The sequence below is a fragment of the Microcaecilia unicolor genome, chromosome 4 (assembly GCF_901765095.1).
Source record: "Microcaecilia unicolor chromosome 4, aMicUni1.1, whole genome shotgun sequence".
Classification (NCBI taxonomy): domain Eukaryota; kingdom Metazoa; phylum Chordata; class Amphibia; order Gymnophiona; family Siphonopidae; genus Microcaecilia; species Microcaecilia unicolor.
In genome coordinates, this window is record NC_044034.1 from 167,773,734 (window position 1) to 167,790,619 (window position 16,886).

The 16,886-nt window shown below is 46.9% G+C and overlaps 2 protein-coding genes across 5 annotated transcripts in view; one reads left to right on the forward strand and one right to left on the reverse strand.

Moving 5' to 3' along the window:
- Positions 1-2,600, reverse strand: part of PACSIN3 (protein kinase C and casein kinase substrate in neurons 3) — an 80,198-nt gene extending 77,598 nt beyond the window's left edge. For 2 of the 4 annotated variants that reach the window (XM_030200899.1, XM_030200898.1), the window contains exon 1: positions 2,350-2,592. The gene's annotated coding sequence lies outside the window, so the exon portion shown is untranslated. Of the gene's footprint in view, positions 1-2,349 lie in introns of all 4 variants that reach the window. The other 2 variants (XM_030200896.1, XM_030200897.1) reach the window with 2 other exon arrangements.
- DDB2 (damage specific DNA binding protein 2) overlaps positions 2,089-16,886 on the forward strand; it is a 132,178-nt gene continuing 117,380 nt past the window's right edge. The window contains exon 1 of the mRNA XM_030200890.1: positions 2,089-2,179. The gene's annotated coding sequence lies outside the window, so the exon portion shown is untranslated. The remainder of the gene's footprint in view (positions 2,180-16,886) is intronic.

Genomic DNA, 16,886 nt, shown 5'->3' on the forward strand with positions numbered 1-16,886 from the left:
CACCGATGTGTGTCAACACTTTTGGTTTGGACTTGCATAAAATTTGCATATAATTAACACTGCATTTCACAGTATTATGCTCACAGTAGAAGCCATGCATTCAGACATCCATGCACGGCTCTACCGCAAGCCTTTCTGCATCGGCCCCTTGAGAGTTCCAAATGTTTAGTCTGCAAGAAGGGAGGAAAAGTAGGAGAGTCCTCTCTATCCTTGTTCATTACAAAACTGGTCATGATGTGCCTAGAACTCAGGCACAAGATGATCCCAAATGTGAGTTTTACCTTATTTGATGATGCACTGCAACTTTTTTTTGCAGTTTAATGGGGGAATAGCAAAGTGATGCCACCTCAATGGCCGTCATTTCATCTTCTGGCACTTTAACTTTTCCCTACTTAATGTCATGTGATGAAAGCGAGACCAAAGGATTATTCTGTTCAGACATTTGATTCCAGCCCAAAGCAAAAAAAAAAAAAAAAAACTAAACAAATATTGAAACAGCTAAAAGAGAAATACCATGGATATGGTTACATTTCACATGTAAAAAGATCACAGTTCACTCTGTACTGTATATTGAAAATAAATAAAATGTATACAAAATTTTTTGTTCTAATTTTATAACAAAAAAAATGTATCACCTTCAACATATTTATTAACCTTTATTTCAACATAATCCTAGTTGGAATTTGGCATTCTGACTTGCTTAGAGCACTTCAGAGAACACACAGGAACATATCGATAGTGCACCCCAAGTTACATTATTCCACAACTCTTGGGATATAGTAGCAGTTCACCATCAGTAACTCCCCCCCCCCCCAAAGCCCTATACTGCACTGCTGAGCCTTAACTTATCCTACCTCTCCACCCCCACCACTCCCAACAACCCTTGTGATACAGTGGTAGTGAATCAGAATTCTGTCACCCCACCACCACAGTAGCAACAATACAGTAATAATCTCCAACAGTATGCATGGGGTTGGCATGGAAAGTGTATGGACAGGTGTAGAACGTTTCATGGATGCAGGGCATGGAAGTTACAGCTGTTTCAGTTTTGGCTAGTGATCATACTCCCCTTCCCCCCAGGGTGCGGTGCAAAACTGGGTCTCTTTCCAGCTCTGAGACACCTCCCCAGTTTACTGTGGGCTTCAGAGAACATTCTAAATTAGATGGAGCATGGTGCTTTTACTGTGAGAGCCTGCTACAGACATCTCTGGTAGGAGGGCTCATGTTTCTTGGTGGTGATATTTCCAGCAGTTTAACCTTTACAAGAGACTCATTCTTCCTTCACTCTGGCACTCTGATTGCTTGTAAAAAGTAATCCTTCCCCATTAGAAGGGAGACCACAGCTACAGCATAATACATACACATAACATATTAATACACAGCTGCAATCACCAGCTGTGCCTAGCTGACTTACTCCCACTTCAAGCCAGCTGTTCAACTCCACTGGTTGCACCAGAACAACAAGTTTTGCACCAAGGATACGCTAGAAGAACCTTTAAGACACTGGATGTGCGAGACATCCTGAAGAAAACAGATATGGTGGGACTTGGTGGAGGAGGGGGTGTCAGTATCCAGGTGAAAGGATTGAGTGAGGAGAGTGATACCCTTCTTCAGGGTTGGTGTTAGCCATTCAAGGGCCCAGGGCAGAAACCAGGGCGGAGTCCAAAGGCTGGCCTCCAGCCTATGCCTCCTTTAGCTTAAGGCAGGTTTTGGGCCCCCTACAGTATGGGGGCGCGAGGCAATTGCCCTGTTTGCCATCCCCTTCCTATCTTGGAAGAAGAAATGATCAGACATTCCACCAAATATTCCCCCTTAGATTCAGTGTTGCTGGCTTCTCTCCAAAATATTCTCGTATCCCTCTTCCCTCGGACTAGACTGTTCTCTTCTCCAAACACCGTTTTAACAATATATACAGTGGAAGACGTGCCATAGCGGCATGTGGGTTTTCTTCCCCCCCCCCCCCCCAAAAAAAAAAAAAAAAATTAACATGTTTTGCCCGTCGCCCCTTCTCACCACCCCTCCCCGGCTCAGGAGTTGCACAAGATTTTACACTTTGGAAAACGAGCCATTCGTCCTTTACCCCGTGGCGTCTGGGAAACAGGTTAGGCAGGAGCGCCGCTTGGCTCGGGGCAGTCCTTTTAACGGAGAAAAGCTACTTTGTTTTGTTGAAACAAGAAGGGTAAGTGTTGCATGGAGCGTCGCCAGGAAGAATCATTAGAAAAAGTTCCACAGCTTAAAACCCAATAGCAACTCGGGCCAAAGTCTCTCCCCTAAGTGAATTATATAACTGAACGAAGTGCGGGAAAGCCCGACACCTTCTCTAATGCGCTGGCTGATTTCGGGACTTACCTAGCCGGGTGCTGGGGTTCCTCAAGGAGGCGGCTCTGGACTCCCCTCAACGCCCCCCAAAGCACAGCAGCGACACCCAAGCAGCAAGGTCGGTCGGACGCCTGTCGCGGCGCTTTCTAGGCGGGAGCAACGGGTCCCTCCCTCCTGCCTCTGCGGCACTGGAAGTTTCCTCCCTCTCTGTACGGTGCCCAGGCCCTCTCCCCTCCCTTGGTTACTGTTCTCGACAGTGGCACAGCTGTGTGAAACCACGTATCCCCTGTGGAGAAGCCCTACTGGAGCCTGCAGACGCAGCCAGTCACTTGCTCGCTCGCGCTTTACGAGCTTGCCTATTTTGGGACAGGCACAAATGTAGGCAGCCTCGTTCCGGAGCTTTCCTTTCCCCCATGTCTCACTTTTACCGAGGAATCCAGCCTTGACACCCCCTGCAACCGGTGCTTAGAACACACCTCAAAACTACAGCAGTGAAACTGTCTTGAGAGGAGCTAACTCAAAGCTGCCAAAAAAAACAAAAAACAAATACATAGTTCTAGGAGGGAGAATTTAGTCAGCTCTGGTTTTGAAATGGCATCTCAAAACACTTTGGAATATCATCCATGATTCAGCCTATTGAAGTTGATAGTGCAACTCTCATCGTGAAAGGATTGGATGGTCAGAAATCCAAAAGTGGCCTTGAATCGCTCTCCTGGAGCTCATTCCCCTTACAGTCGGGCACAACCACTGATGAGGTAGTTGATATAGAGGCTCATTTTCAAAGCACATAGACTTACAAAGTTACATAGGTTCCTAGTAACGCTGTAAGTCTATGTGCTGTGAAAATAGCACCATAGTATATCTAGATTTTCCAAAAGCTTTTGGCAGCCCCTCATAAGGAAATTAAAAAGTCTTGGAATAGGAAGCAATGTCCTATAGTGGATTGGAAACTGGTTAAAAGGCCAACATTTTGAGTGGAGAAAGAAGGATAGTGGAGTACCACAGGGATCGGTACTGGGACCAGTGCTGTTTAGCTTATAAATGATCTGATAATGAAAACAACACATGAGGTAATTAAATTTGTAGGTGACACATGTTTTAAAAGTTGTTAAATCACATGTAGATTCAGAGAAATTGCAGGAGAACTTTGGGAGACTTTGGACATCCAGTTGGCAGGTGAAATTTAATGTAGACAAGTGCAAAGTAACATAACATAGTAAATGACGGCAGATAAAGATGATGCACATAGGGAAGAATAACCCCAGTTACAGAAACACACTACTATATTTATTTATGACTTGATATACCGCTTTAACTGACAGATCAAAGTGGTTTACAAATAAAATCAAAAGCAGAGAAAAGAACTACAATAATCAGAAAACTAAACAATACATACAAGAAAACTACATTATTAGCAAATAGTGATCAGCAAAAGTGGTAGTCATAAACACTCCTTCCTAGATACCAGCACCCAAGCGAGGTGCCTCACTGGAATATTCCAACCTTGCCTTCAAAAGTGCCTTAAATTTCTTGAGACTGGTTTTCACTGCATATAAAGAATGACATGGAGTTCCACAGATATGGGGCCACAAAGAAAAAAGCTCTATGGTGCGTACTTTCTATTTGTGCTAAACGGAGTCCTGATTTAAAAAAAAACATGCAATGGTCATTAATAGAGCACAGTACACGTGAGTATGGAATGGTCAGTGATGAAAGGTATAAAGTACTGAAGTCCTGTCCCCATGGGTTCTGTCCTCATTTGCAGAAGCCTCAAACAATTATGATTTTATATTTAAATCTTTTATTCAAGTATAAAAAGGAACAATGTGCAACTATTGTGTAAAAATTAGAAATGGAAAACAATAACAGTGAGCAGCTACAATAACCCTCCTCACCACCACCCTCTACCCTTCCAACCCCAACAATAGCTGATTTCTACTACCCCAAGGAATCTTAATGCACCCTGTTAAAATGTCCAGGGGTACAAAATACAACCGTTCTGCATGCCCTGGATGGGAGAAATATGCCTTATGAAGCACTGTCATGGTTTTTTAATCTGGATGAATAAGAAGTCATCAACAATCTCAGGATTCAGTCTAGCTCTCCTGTCTTCCACAGTCCCTCCTGCAATAGAAAATGTGCTGACAGCAGGATGTACAGGATCCCCCATGCAAATTTTGCTAGATGTGCCAGCATGTTTGCTTGTTTTTCCAAAAAATCAAAATATCATTGTCTGCATCACTCAAGCATAAATAACAGTCCAGTTCATTAACAGGTTTCACAATAGAAAATTACATGGGGTCAAAGTTTGTCCCCATCCCCCTTGGGCTCTGTCCCCATCCCCACCCCGTGGGCTCTGTCCCTGTCCCATCCCTGTGGGATCTGTCCCTGCCCTGTCCCCATCCCCGCGGTTACTGCGGGTCCCCGTGTCATTCTCTAGTATAAAGGTGTGCCCTGGCAGAAGGATTTTAAGGCCAAAAGCAAGGTTTTGAAATTAATCCAATAAAAATAAAATGGTAGAAGATGATCTTTCAAGGCAGTAGCATGATCACATTTCCATAGATGACAGAGTAAATGGATGGCTGTGTTTTGTAACGTCTGTAATCTTCTTAGTAGTGAATTAGAAATGCCTAAGTAAATAATATTGCAATAGTCCAATCTAAATCCCAAGCATGTCATGAAGAGAGAGAAGTAGGGAATGAAATGCATCGTGATCAAAGAAAGGCCACACTGATGTTAACCACTCACTCGCTGTACCTCCCAGACATAGGAGTCAACTTTGTGGGTGCGTGAGCACCCCCAGTATTTAGAACATTCTTTCTACGTGCCAGGGAAGGGTTATTTCCACTGGGCTTAACACCCCTAATCATTTAAAAAAGTTGGCTCCTACGCGCCCAGATCCTTCTTTTCAGGAGAACCAGAAAATGTTCTTGGAGAGCAGGGTTCTCCCTCACTTACTTCATATGCCCCTTTTCTTTGCCTCTAACTCCCATGAGTATGGAGACCCCACTGGCTGGGGCTTTCTAAGCAATTCAGACCAGACTGACAGAAAAGGGAGAACTATTCCAAAATGACTGTTTTCCCACTGCACCTGTGGTATGGCTGAGCTGGGGTGTGAGAGCCAGTTCAGTTTCCATGACAGCTAGCAGGATTGATTTGCCACGTCTCCAAAATTATTTCTCCTTAGAAGAGAGTGATCTTCACTTCCAAATAACTGCTACCTTATTCAGCAAAGCAGGACACATATTGGGCAATTCTATAACTGGGCACCTCCATTTAGGTGCCCTGATGCCATGCAGTGAATGGGTTTTTTATGGTTCAAATATTTTTATTGAAATAATACATACAAATCAACCTTATAATGCACAGTGCTCAGATATAATAATCCTTATTACCCAATCCAATACAATGAGTAAAGTGTAAGTCCATTCAACTCAACCACCCACCCAACCCTCACATCTCTCCCCCCACATCCTGTAGTGTAACAAGACAGTAAAAGGAATCCAACATAAAAGACGTGCTACAACCATTAAAGGTTTGGTACTCCACTGCGAGAATTTGATGTTAAAGAATTCCACAAGGGCTCCCAGATACATTAGAATCATTTGCCTTCAATGATTTCAAATCCCCAACATCCAATTATTCATAGGATAACAAACAAATCATCAAATATCTCCACTGAAGAAGTGAGGGTGCCTCTGGCAACATGCACAGAATAAGAATACATTTCTTGGACATCAAGGAGGCGCGCTTAAAAAAATCATGAGATACCCTGGGGAGAGGGCAGGTCACAGAAGGCCTGTCAAATAAAAGTTCAGGTGACGGGCAAACGTACCAAGGGGTATGTTTACTAAGGCGCATTAGCATTTTTAATGCGCCTATAAATTTAAGGCGCTTTATATGCTAACATGCCAATACATTCCTATAGGCGCGTTAAAAATGCTAATGCACCTATAGAGGGGCATAATCAAACGGGGCGCCCAAGTTTTCCTGAGGGTGTCCTCGCAGGACATCCCGGCGAAGGGGTGGGGAAACCCATATTATCGAAACAAGATGGGCATCCATCTTTCGTTTCGATAATACGGTCAGGGATGCCCAAATCTCAACATTTAGGTTCACCTTAGAAATGGTCGTCCCCGGTTTTCAGCGATAATGGAAACCGAGGACGCCCATCTCAAAAATGACCAAATCCAAGCCCTTTGGTCGTGGGAGGAGCCAGCATTCATAGTGCACTGGTCTCCCTCACATGCCAGGACACCAACCGGGCACCCTAGGGGGCACTGCAGTGGACTAACTGATGCACTAACTGAATGGAAAAAGACATGCAGTGGTCACTAACCACCTCCCACCATGAAAAAAAAAACTTTAAAAACTTTTGTCTTTTTTTTTTTTTTAGAGTATGGGTGAAGGACATCCTTCGCTATGCCTCCGTCCCTGCAATGGCAGTTGAGGACGTCCTTCGCCAGGGCTTTTTTTGTGCCGGTACGCACCAGTACGGCATACCGGCACCTTTTTTGCCCCCCGGTGAGTCCTACACCCTTCCTCTCACTCACTTACTTACTACTACGTCGGACTCGGCAGCGCAAAGGTTGCAGGCAGCGATTGAGAGAGGCTGGCAGCATCGGAGCTTCCCTCTGCAAGTCCCGCCTACGTTGTTTCAACTTCCTATTTCTGCATAGGCGGTACTCGCAGAGGGAAGCTCTGATGCTGCCAGCCTCTCTCAATCGCTGCCTGCACCGTTCGCGCTGCTGAGTCCAATGCTGGCAGGCAGTGGAGAAGGAGGTTGTGCTGGGTGAAGAAGAATCACTGGACATGGGAGAGGGGAGAGAGGAGAATTGCTGGACATGGATGGGAGTGGAGGGCAGGGAAGAGAGAATTGCTGGACATGGAGGGGAGGGCAGAGAACAGAGAATTGCTGGACATGGAGGGGAGGGTAGGGGAGAGAGGAGAATTGCTGGACATGGAGGGGAGGGCAAGGAAGAGAGAATTGCTGGATATGGATGGGAGTGCAGGGAAGAGAGAATTGCTGGACATGGGAGGGGAGAGAGGAGAATCGCTGGACATGGATGGCAGGGGAGGACAGGGGGCAGAGAAGAATCACAGGACATGGAGGGCAGGGGAGAGAGGAGAATTGTTGGACATGGATGAGAGAGGAGGGAAGGGGAGAGAGGAGAATTGCTGGACATGGATGGGAGGGGAAGGCAGGGGAGAGAGAATTGCTTTACATGGATGGGAGGGGAGGGCAGGGGAGAGAGGAGAATTGCTGGACATGGAGGGGAGGGGAGGGCAGGGAAGAGAGAATTGCTGGATATGGATGGAAGAGGAGGGCAGGGGAGAGAGGAGAATCACTGGACATGGAGGGGAGGGCAGGGGAGAGAGGAGAATCACTGGACATGGATGGCAGGGGAGGACAGGGGGCAGAGAAGAATCACTGGACATGGAGGGCAGGGGAGAGAGGAGAATCGTTGGACATGGATGAGAGGGGAGGGCAGGGGAGAGAGAATTGCTTTACATGGATGGGAGGGGAGGGCAGGGGAGAGAGGAGAATCGCTGGACATGGAGGGGAGGGCAGGGAAGAGAGAATTGCTGGACATGGATGGGAGGGGAGAGAGGAGAATCACTGGACATGGAGGGGAGGGCAGGGGAGAGAGGAGAATCGCTGGACATGGATGGCAGGGGAGGACAGGGGCAGAGAAGAATCGCTGGACATGGATGGCAGGGGAGGACAGGGGGCAGAGAAGAATCGCTGGACATGGATGGCAGGGGAGGACAGGGGGCAGAGAAGAATCACTGGACATGGGAGGGGAGGGCAGGGGAGAGAGGAGACATGCTGGACATGGATGGAGGGAAGGGAAGAGAAGAAGGGGATGGAAGGGGAAAGAGGAGAATCTCTGGACATGGATGGCAGGGGAGGACAGGGGGCAGAGAAGAATCACTGGACATGGAGGGGAGGGGAGAGAGGAGAATCGTTGGACATGGATGAGAGGGGAAGGAAGGGGAGACAGGAGAATCGCTGGACATGGATGGCAGGGGAGGACGGGACAGAGGAGAATCACTGGACATGGGAGGGGAGGGCAGGGGAGAGAGGAGACATGCTGGACATGGATGGAGGGAAGGGAAGAGAAGAAGGGGATGGAAGGGGAAAGAGGAGAATCGCTGGACATGGATGGCAGGGGAGGACAGGGGGCAGAGAAGAATCACTGGACATGGAGGGGCGGGGAGAGAAGAGAATCGTTGGATGAGACGGAAGGGGAGAGAGGAGAATCGTTGGACATGGATGAGAGGGGAAGGAAGGGGAGACAGGAGAATCGCTGGACATGGATGGCAGGGGAGGACAGGGGTAGAGAAGAATCACTGGACATGGAGGGGAGGGGAGAGAGGAGAATCGTTGGACATGGATGAGAGGGAAGGGGAGAGAGGAGAATCGTTGGACATGGATGAGAGGGGAAGGAAGGGGAGACAGGAGAATTGCTGGACATGGATGGCAGGGGAGGACAGGGGACAGAGGAGAATCACTGGACATGGGAGGGGAGGGCAGGGAAGAGAGGAGAAATGTTGGAAATGGATGGAGAGCAGGAGATAGAGGAGAATTGCTGAACATGGATGGATGGATGGAGTGGTTGGCAGGGAGAGAGGAGAAATGCTGGACTTGGATGGAGGAGAGGGGAGAGAGAATTATTGCTTTATATGGATACAGGGGAGGGAAGAGAGGAGAAATGCTGGACATGGATGCAGGGGAGGAGAGAGGAGAAGTGCTGGACATGGATGCAGGGGAGGAGAGAGGAGAAGTGCTGGACATGGATGGAGGGGAGGAAAGAAAAAAAGAAGATGCACACGGATTGAGATGAGGGAAAGGGAAGAGAGGAGAAAAACTGTACATGGATGGAGAAAATAGGCAAAAGCTGGATCCACGTTATACCTCCTCCAGTCAGTTCCACAGAGGAGGACCCAGCTTTTACTTATGGATGTAGGGCAAGAAATGAAGAAGAAAGGAGGAAAGTAAAGAAATAAATGGAAAGGAAGCCCTGGAAACGGTGTTAAGAGAACAGATAGCGAGCAGCAGAATCAGAGACTGGGACTAATATGAATAGAAAAACAAAGTCACCAGACAACAAAGGTAGAAAAAAATCATTTTATTTTAATTTTAGTGTTTGGAATATGGCCAATTTGAGAATTTACATCTGCTGTCTTATTTTGCAATGGGTATACTGGAGCTGTAACAGCTTACAGAAATTATTTATAATGAAAAAAAATCACGTTATTTTTTTCTCCTATACTAGTATAATATTTTCAATGATGTCTGTTTATATGCACCATGGCTGGTATGAGGGGTGTGGCTATCAGGGGTGGAGCCATATGTGGTGACCCTGCCCATAATGAGTACCGGCACCTTTTTTTCTACAAAAAAAGCACTGTCCTTCACTATGCTTCCGTCCCTGAGATGGCAGTTGAGGATGTCCAGAATGTGGATGTTTCTGTGAGAAGGACATCCATGCCTTTGACACCCCCTTTATTTATTTATTTAGTTGGATTTTGGATCACAAGTAGCAGCAGTGGGATTTGAACTGGCCACCTTTGGATTGCAAGACCAGTGCTCTAACCACTAGGCCACTCCTCCACTCCACTCCCTTGAAATTTGGCTGTCCCTGTGGGGGGGGGGGCAGTTGAGGACGTCCAAAATGTTTGAAAGAAGGACGTCCACGCCTTTGTTATGCCTCCGCTGACACACACATACCTCCCCCCCCCAGGGGGCATAACATTCTTGGTGATGGAACAAATTCCTCACAAACATGACTTCAGATGGTCACTTAACAGTTCCAGAAAGAGGTCCCAATGACTCATAATCCAGTTGTAAAGATTTTCTTTGTAAATATTTATGGTGATATCTCAACAGTACTTTGAGTTGTGCATTGAGACTAAACGCCTCTGGCAAAACTTCCTGTAGTTCTGGAGTAAACACTGTACTACCCAGTTCACATTATGCTTCAATTGTAAGTAAAATAATGTGTCTGATGATTGTAAGTGGAACTCCAAACTCAAGTCTGAAAATGTACTGAAGTGACTATTACTGTCATATTGTTGATATAAGGTACTGTAATAAACCCGTCATTTCCCACACTTGAAAAGCTTTAGCTGCAGATCTCAAAAGAAAATCTTTTTTTTCCTCAGATAGGTAAAAGAGGAGACGCTATAGAAGAATACTGATGCAATTTACAAAGCCACTTCCAAGTCTGTTGAGTTAAGTTATACAGCACAAGAGACCCGAGGCTGGAATTTAGTCTTGAGTGTCTTTTTTTTTTATATTGGTATTTGTGTGCCAAGATTCCATTACAGAATCCTAGTGAAATGCAGCATTTGTCCATGGTCCAACTATCATTTATATACCCACAAGTACACCAACCATAGACCTGGTGTAAATGAAGGTGCCAAAATGTGACAGGTACCTGCAGTTTTCAGTAAGTTATGCATGTAAGTGGGAGCCCCGTCCATACTCCTCCCATGTAAACACCCCCTTGCATTTACGTGCTATGCCACTTACTCACCTGCTAGCAGTTACATCTATAAATGTACATTTACCTGCTAAAACTATACACCATGGACTATTTTTAATTCAAGGATGGCAGGAGGGGTGCCATTGGACATCAGAGATGTATAATGTTGGGGGCGGGGGGAGGGAGGGGGCCACTAGACTACTGGGGCTTTTTGGTGAGGGGTTAGGGTGGTGGAGTTCCTACTAGACACCATGGAATACTTGTATTTAATTTAGGTTGGGTGGGGGAAGGGAGGGAGGGGTGATATTTGATTGAGTAATGTATGGAAAGGGGGAAGTCAGGTCAGGCTAGTTTTTGCCAGCATTTTTTTTTTTAATGTCACCCTACCTGACAGTGCATGAGTCAAGATGGTGGAGTACAAAAGAGAAAGAATAAATAAAATATGGTCCTGTTCAAGGAGAAATCTTTTAGGTAGTCACTCTCTATGGCTCAGTGCCGGGGTGTATCACTGGTGTGGGCAGAATGGATAGGCAAGAAGGTCTCTTTTTTTTCTGCCATCATCTACTAATTTATTCTGTAGCAGTAATGATTCTTTGAAAGAACATGCCAAATCACTGACCTGGAACCTTTGTCACAACCAGTGACTTTTTTTGACATGGCTTAGTTTCTTCCATTACAACTGGAACGGAAGAGGACTCTTCTTTACCTTACTCCCACCCCACTTTACCCTCTCAGCCCTGACCTGGTTAGTTTGGTAAAAATCAGTGATATTCTTTTAGTCTGTCAGATGACTAATCACCTCACATTTTATTTTCAGACATAAATCAACTGCAAGATGCAGGATTCATAGTGGATGTTCCCAGGTGAAGGGCTATACTTGATATCCATTGAAACACAGAACTTACTACTACTACTTAACATTTCTAAAGCGCTACTAGGGTTACGCAGCGCTGTACAATTTAACATAGAGGGACAGTCCCTGCTCAAAGAGCTTACAATCTAAAAGACAAGTGAACAGTCAGTCCGATAGGGCAGTCAAATTGGGGCCGTCTGGATTTACTGAACGGTAGGAGTTAGGTACCGAACGCAGCATTGAAGAGGTGGGTTTTAAGCAAAAACTTGAAGATGGGCAGGGAGGGGGCTTGGCGTATGGGCTCAGGAAGGTTGTTCCAAGCATAGGGTGAGGCGAGGCAGAATGAGCGGAGCCTGGAGTTGGCGGTGGTGGAGAAGGGTACTGAGAGGAGGGATTTGTCCTGTGAACGGAGGTTTCGGGCGGTAACGTAAGGGGAGATGAGGGTAGAAAGGTAGTGAGGGGCAGCAGACTGAGTGCATTTGTAGGTAAGAAGGAGAAGCTTGAATTGAATGCGGTATCTAATTGGAAGCCAGTGAAGTGACCTGAGGAGAGGGGTGATATGAGTATATCGGTTCTGGCGGAATATAAGACGCGCAGCAGAGTTCTGAACAGATTGAAGGGGGGATAGATGGCTAACTGGGAGGCCGGTGAGGAGTAAGTTGCAGTAATGAGAGCGTGTTCAGAGAGGAAAGGGCGAATTTTGCTGATGTTAAAGAGGAAGAAGCGACAGGTCTTGGCTATCTGCTGGATATGTGCAGAGAAGGAGAGGGAGGAGTCAAAGATGACTCCGAGGTTGCAGGCAGATGAGACGGGAAGGATGAGGGCGTTATCGACTGAGATAGAAAGTGGAGGAAGAGGAGAAGTGGGTTTTGGTGGAAAGACAATGAGCTCGGTCTTGGACATGTTCAGTTTCAGGTGGCGGTTGGACATCCAGGCAGCAATGTCGTGTAAGCAGGCTGATACCTTTGCCTGGGTCGCCGCGGTGATGTCTGGTGTGGAGAGATACAGCTGGGTGTCATCAGCATAGAGATGATACTGGAAACCATGAGATGAGATCAGGGAGCCCAGGGAAGAGGTGTAGATTGAGAAGAGAAGGGGTCCAAGGACAGATCACTGGGGAACACCAACGGATAGGGGGATGGAGGTGGAGGAAGATCCATGAGAATGAACTCTGAAGGTGCGGTGGGAGAGATAGGAGGAGAACCAGGAGAGGACAGAGCCCTGGAACCCAAATGAGGACAGTGTGGCAAGAAGTAAGTCATGATTGACAGTGTCAAAAGCGGCGGATAGATCGAGGAGGAGGAGGATGGAGTAGTGGCCTCTGGATTTGGCAAGGAGCAGGTCATTACAGACTTTAGAGAGTGCTGTTTCTGTCGAGTGTAGAGGGCGAAAACCGGATTGAAGTGGATCGAGGATGGCATGAGAGGAGAGAAAATCAAGGCAGCGGCTGTGAACGGCATGCTCAAGTATTTTGGAGAGGAAGGGTAGGAGGGAGATGGGGCGGTAGTTGGAGGGACAGGTAGGGTCAAGTGATGGTTTTTGGAGGAGAGGTGTGACTACGGCGTGCTTGAAGGTGTCAGGGACAGTTGCACTGGAGAGAGAGAGGTTGAGGATATGACAGATGGAGGGGGTGACAGTATGAGAGATGATGTTAAGTAAGTTGGTGGGGATGGGATCAGAAGAGCAGGTGGTGCATTTCGAGGAGGAAAGAAGGCGAGTGGTTTCCTCTTCGGTGATGACAGGAAAGGAGGAGAAAGAGGCCTGGGTTGGTTGGTTGAGGGAGAGGGTTGAAGGGTGAAGAGGAGGAGATGGCTTGGTAGAGAACTCAAGGTTGATCTTTTGCACCTTGTCGCGGAAGTAATCAGCCAGTGATTGAGGAGAGAGCGAGGGGGGGTGGGAGCGGAGGGCACTTTGAGGAGGGAGTTAAGGGTGGCGAAGAGACGACAGGGGTTGGAGCTGAGAGAATTGGTCAATTGGGTGTAATAGTCCTGTTTGGCAAGGAATAGGGAGGACTGGAAGGAGGATAGTATGAATTTATAGTGAAGGAAGTCTGAATGGGTGCGAGATTTCCTCCAGAGGCGTTCAGCAGATCGGGCGCAGGAGCAAAGCTAACGGATGCAAGGGGTCAGCCAAGGCTGGGGATTAGTACGCTTTGTGGGATGGGAGGTGGATGTGCGAGGGTGTCCAGAGCAGAGCTTGGTATGGTTTCCCCACAGGATGTGACACTCACATTGGTTTAAATTAGGTGAGCCCTATAATTCACCCTAAAATAGGCAATTAAGAAATCAGAATTACAAATTTCTTAATGTAGTGGGGCAAACTCAAGACTGGATCATCCCTTTTGGACAAACTATTGGGTTAATGCTTAGAACTCGGTGCTATCTAGAATAGCGATCAATACCATGGGAGCAGCACTGAAAAATAGTTCCACAATGCTCAACTGTAAAAAGATGCAAACGATATGCGCGTTGTTCAAAGCAAGGGGGAGAAATATGCCTGGTGCATGCGCACAAGAGTTTTGTGATAAGCACAGCTCTTGTATGCATGCGCCAGACAAACCCGGAAGCAAAGCACATATCAGCACCATTCTTCTGTGCCTTTAAATATAAGCTTTTTAAACAAACAAATCTTTTACCTGAAAAGCTTATATTTAAGCGCAGAAAACAGGCAACAATGTGTGCTTTCACTTTTGCTCTGACTCACAAACATTTGTAACATAGTAAATGATGGCAAATAAAGACCTGTAAGGTCCATCCAGTCTGCCCAACAAGATAAACTCATTTTACATGGCATGTGATACTTTATATGTATACCCAAGTTTGATTTGTCCTTGCCTTTCTCAGGCACAGACTGTAGAAGTCTGTCCAGCACTGTTCTTGTACTAAGTTCTGAAGCTAACGTCGAAGCCCCTTAAAATTTACACTCCAGCCCATCCCTATCCAGTCACGATCAGGGCATAGACTGTAGAAGTCTGCCCAGCTCCCGTTTTCTTTCCCAATTTCTGGCGTCGCCACCCAATCCCTGCTAAGATTCAGCGGAACCATTCTTTCTAAACAGGATTCCTGTGTGTTTATCCCACGCATGTTTGAATTCCATTACCGTTTTCATCTCCACCACCTCCCGCGGGAGGGCATTCCACATGTCCACCACCCTCTCCGAGAAAAAATACTTCCTGATATTAGTCCTGAATCTGCCCCCTTTCAACCTCAATTCAGGTCCTCTAGTTCTACTGCCTTCCCGTCTCCGAAAAAAGGTTAATTTGCGGATTAATACCTTTCAAAAATTTGAACATCTGTATCATATCTCCCCTGTTTCTCCTTTCCTCCAAGGTATACATGTTCAGGTCAGCAAGTCTCTCCTCGTACGGTCTGCAACGCAAATCCCATACCATTTTTGTAGCTTTTCTTTGCACTGCTTCCAGTCTTTTTACATCTTTAGCAAGATACAGCCTCCAAACTGAAGACAATACTCCAAGTGGGGCCTCACCAACGACTTGTAGAGGGGCATCAACACCTCCTTTCTTCTGCTGGTTACGCCCCTCTCTATGCAGCCTAGCATCCTTCTGGCCATGGCAGTCCCCTTGTCGCATTGTTTCTTCACCTTTAGATCCTCAGACACCAACACCCCAAGGTCTCTCTCCTGAGCCAAACTTACTAATCTCTCCCCTCCTATCCGGTATCTCTCACTACCAGTGCTTAGAGGCTTGCACATGCTTCCTTCTGCTTTTAAATTAAATAAAAACCAGCAGCTTTTAAAGAAAAAATAGTGTGAAATCCCTTCACACACCCCAATGCGTGCTCTGAGCTGGTGTTAGATTTTCAGTGGTAAGAGCAGTTTTGTTTTGTGCACTGTTCTCTGAGCATTGGGAGGGAATAGGAAATGACTTTGTTAACATCATTTGACTACATTTGCATTCTATTTGCGCTAATCTTTGGCACGCACATTGACTCCAGTGCTAGAGCTCTCTGAGCAGTCTGTGCTCTCTAACGCTGGTGCTAATTGCCTCTAGTGCTGGCATAACGTTTTGAGCATCAGCACATAATAATAATAAAACTTTATTTACAACCCACTATTGGGCTCATTTTCGAAAGAGAAGGACGCCCATCTTTCAACATAAATCGGAAGATGGGCATCCTTCTAGTAGGGTCGTCCAAATCGGTATAATCGAAAGCTGATTTTGGACATCCCCAACTGCACTCCGTCGCAGGGATGGCCAAAGTTCAAGGGGGCGTATCGGAGGCATAGCGAAGGCGGGACTTGGGCGTGCCTACCACTAGGACGTCCTCGACCCATAATCGAAAGAAACAAGGACGTCCCTGACGAACACTTGGACGACTTTACCTGGTTGTGTTTTTCTTACGAGCAAGGCACAAAAAGGTGCCCGAAATGACCAGATGACCACCGCAGAGAATCGGGGATGACCTCCCCTTACTCCCCCAGTGGTCACTAACCCCCTCCCACCCTCAAAAAACATCTTTCAAAATATTTTGTGCCAGCCTGTATGCCAGCCTCAGATGTCATACTCAGCTTCATCACAGCAGTATGCAGGTACCTGGAGCAGTTTTAGTGGGTGCAGCACTTCAGGCAGGCGGACCCAGGCCCATCCCCCTTACCTGTTACGTTTGTGGAGGAAACAGCGAGCCCTCCAAAACCCACCAGAAACCCACTGTACCCACATCTAGGTGCCCTCCTTCACCCGTAAGGGCTATTGTAGTGGTGTACAGTTGTGGGTAGTGGGTTTTGGGGGGCTCAGCACACAAGGTAAGGGAGCTATGTACCTGGGAGCAATTTATGAAGTCCACTGCAGTGCTCCCTAGGGTGCCCGGTTGGTGTCCTGGCATGTCAGGGGGACCAATGCACTAGAAATGCTGGCTGCTCCCATGACCAAATGGCTTGCATTTCGTCGTTTCTGAGATGGGCGTCCTTGGTTTCCATTATCGCCAAAAATCAGAAACAACCAAGTCTAGGGACGACCATCTCTGTCAGGATTCTTGTGGAGCCACTGGATTAGTGAGCCCTTGGACCACTGCCTAGGAGCGGCAGCAGAATCACCCAAACACAAGACAAGGCAGAACAGATGTACCGGCAAACCCAGGACTGGAACTACCAGATGGAAACTGCAGCCGAGGCAACGCAAGCTGGAGCAAGCAGGACAGGAAATCAGCCAAACTTCACCTGCACTTGACCGCCGTTCCTCAGAAGTTGAGCCCCTGGGTGCAGGC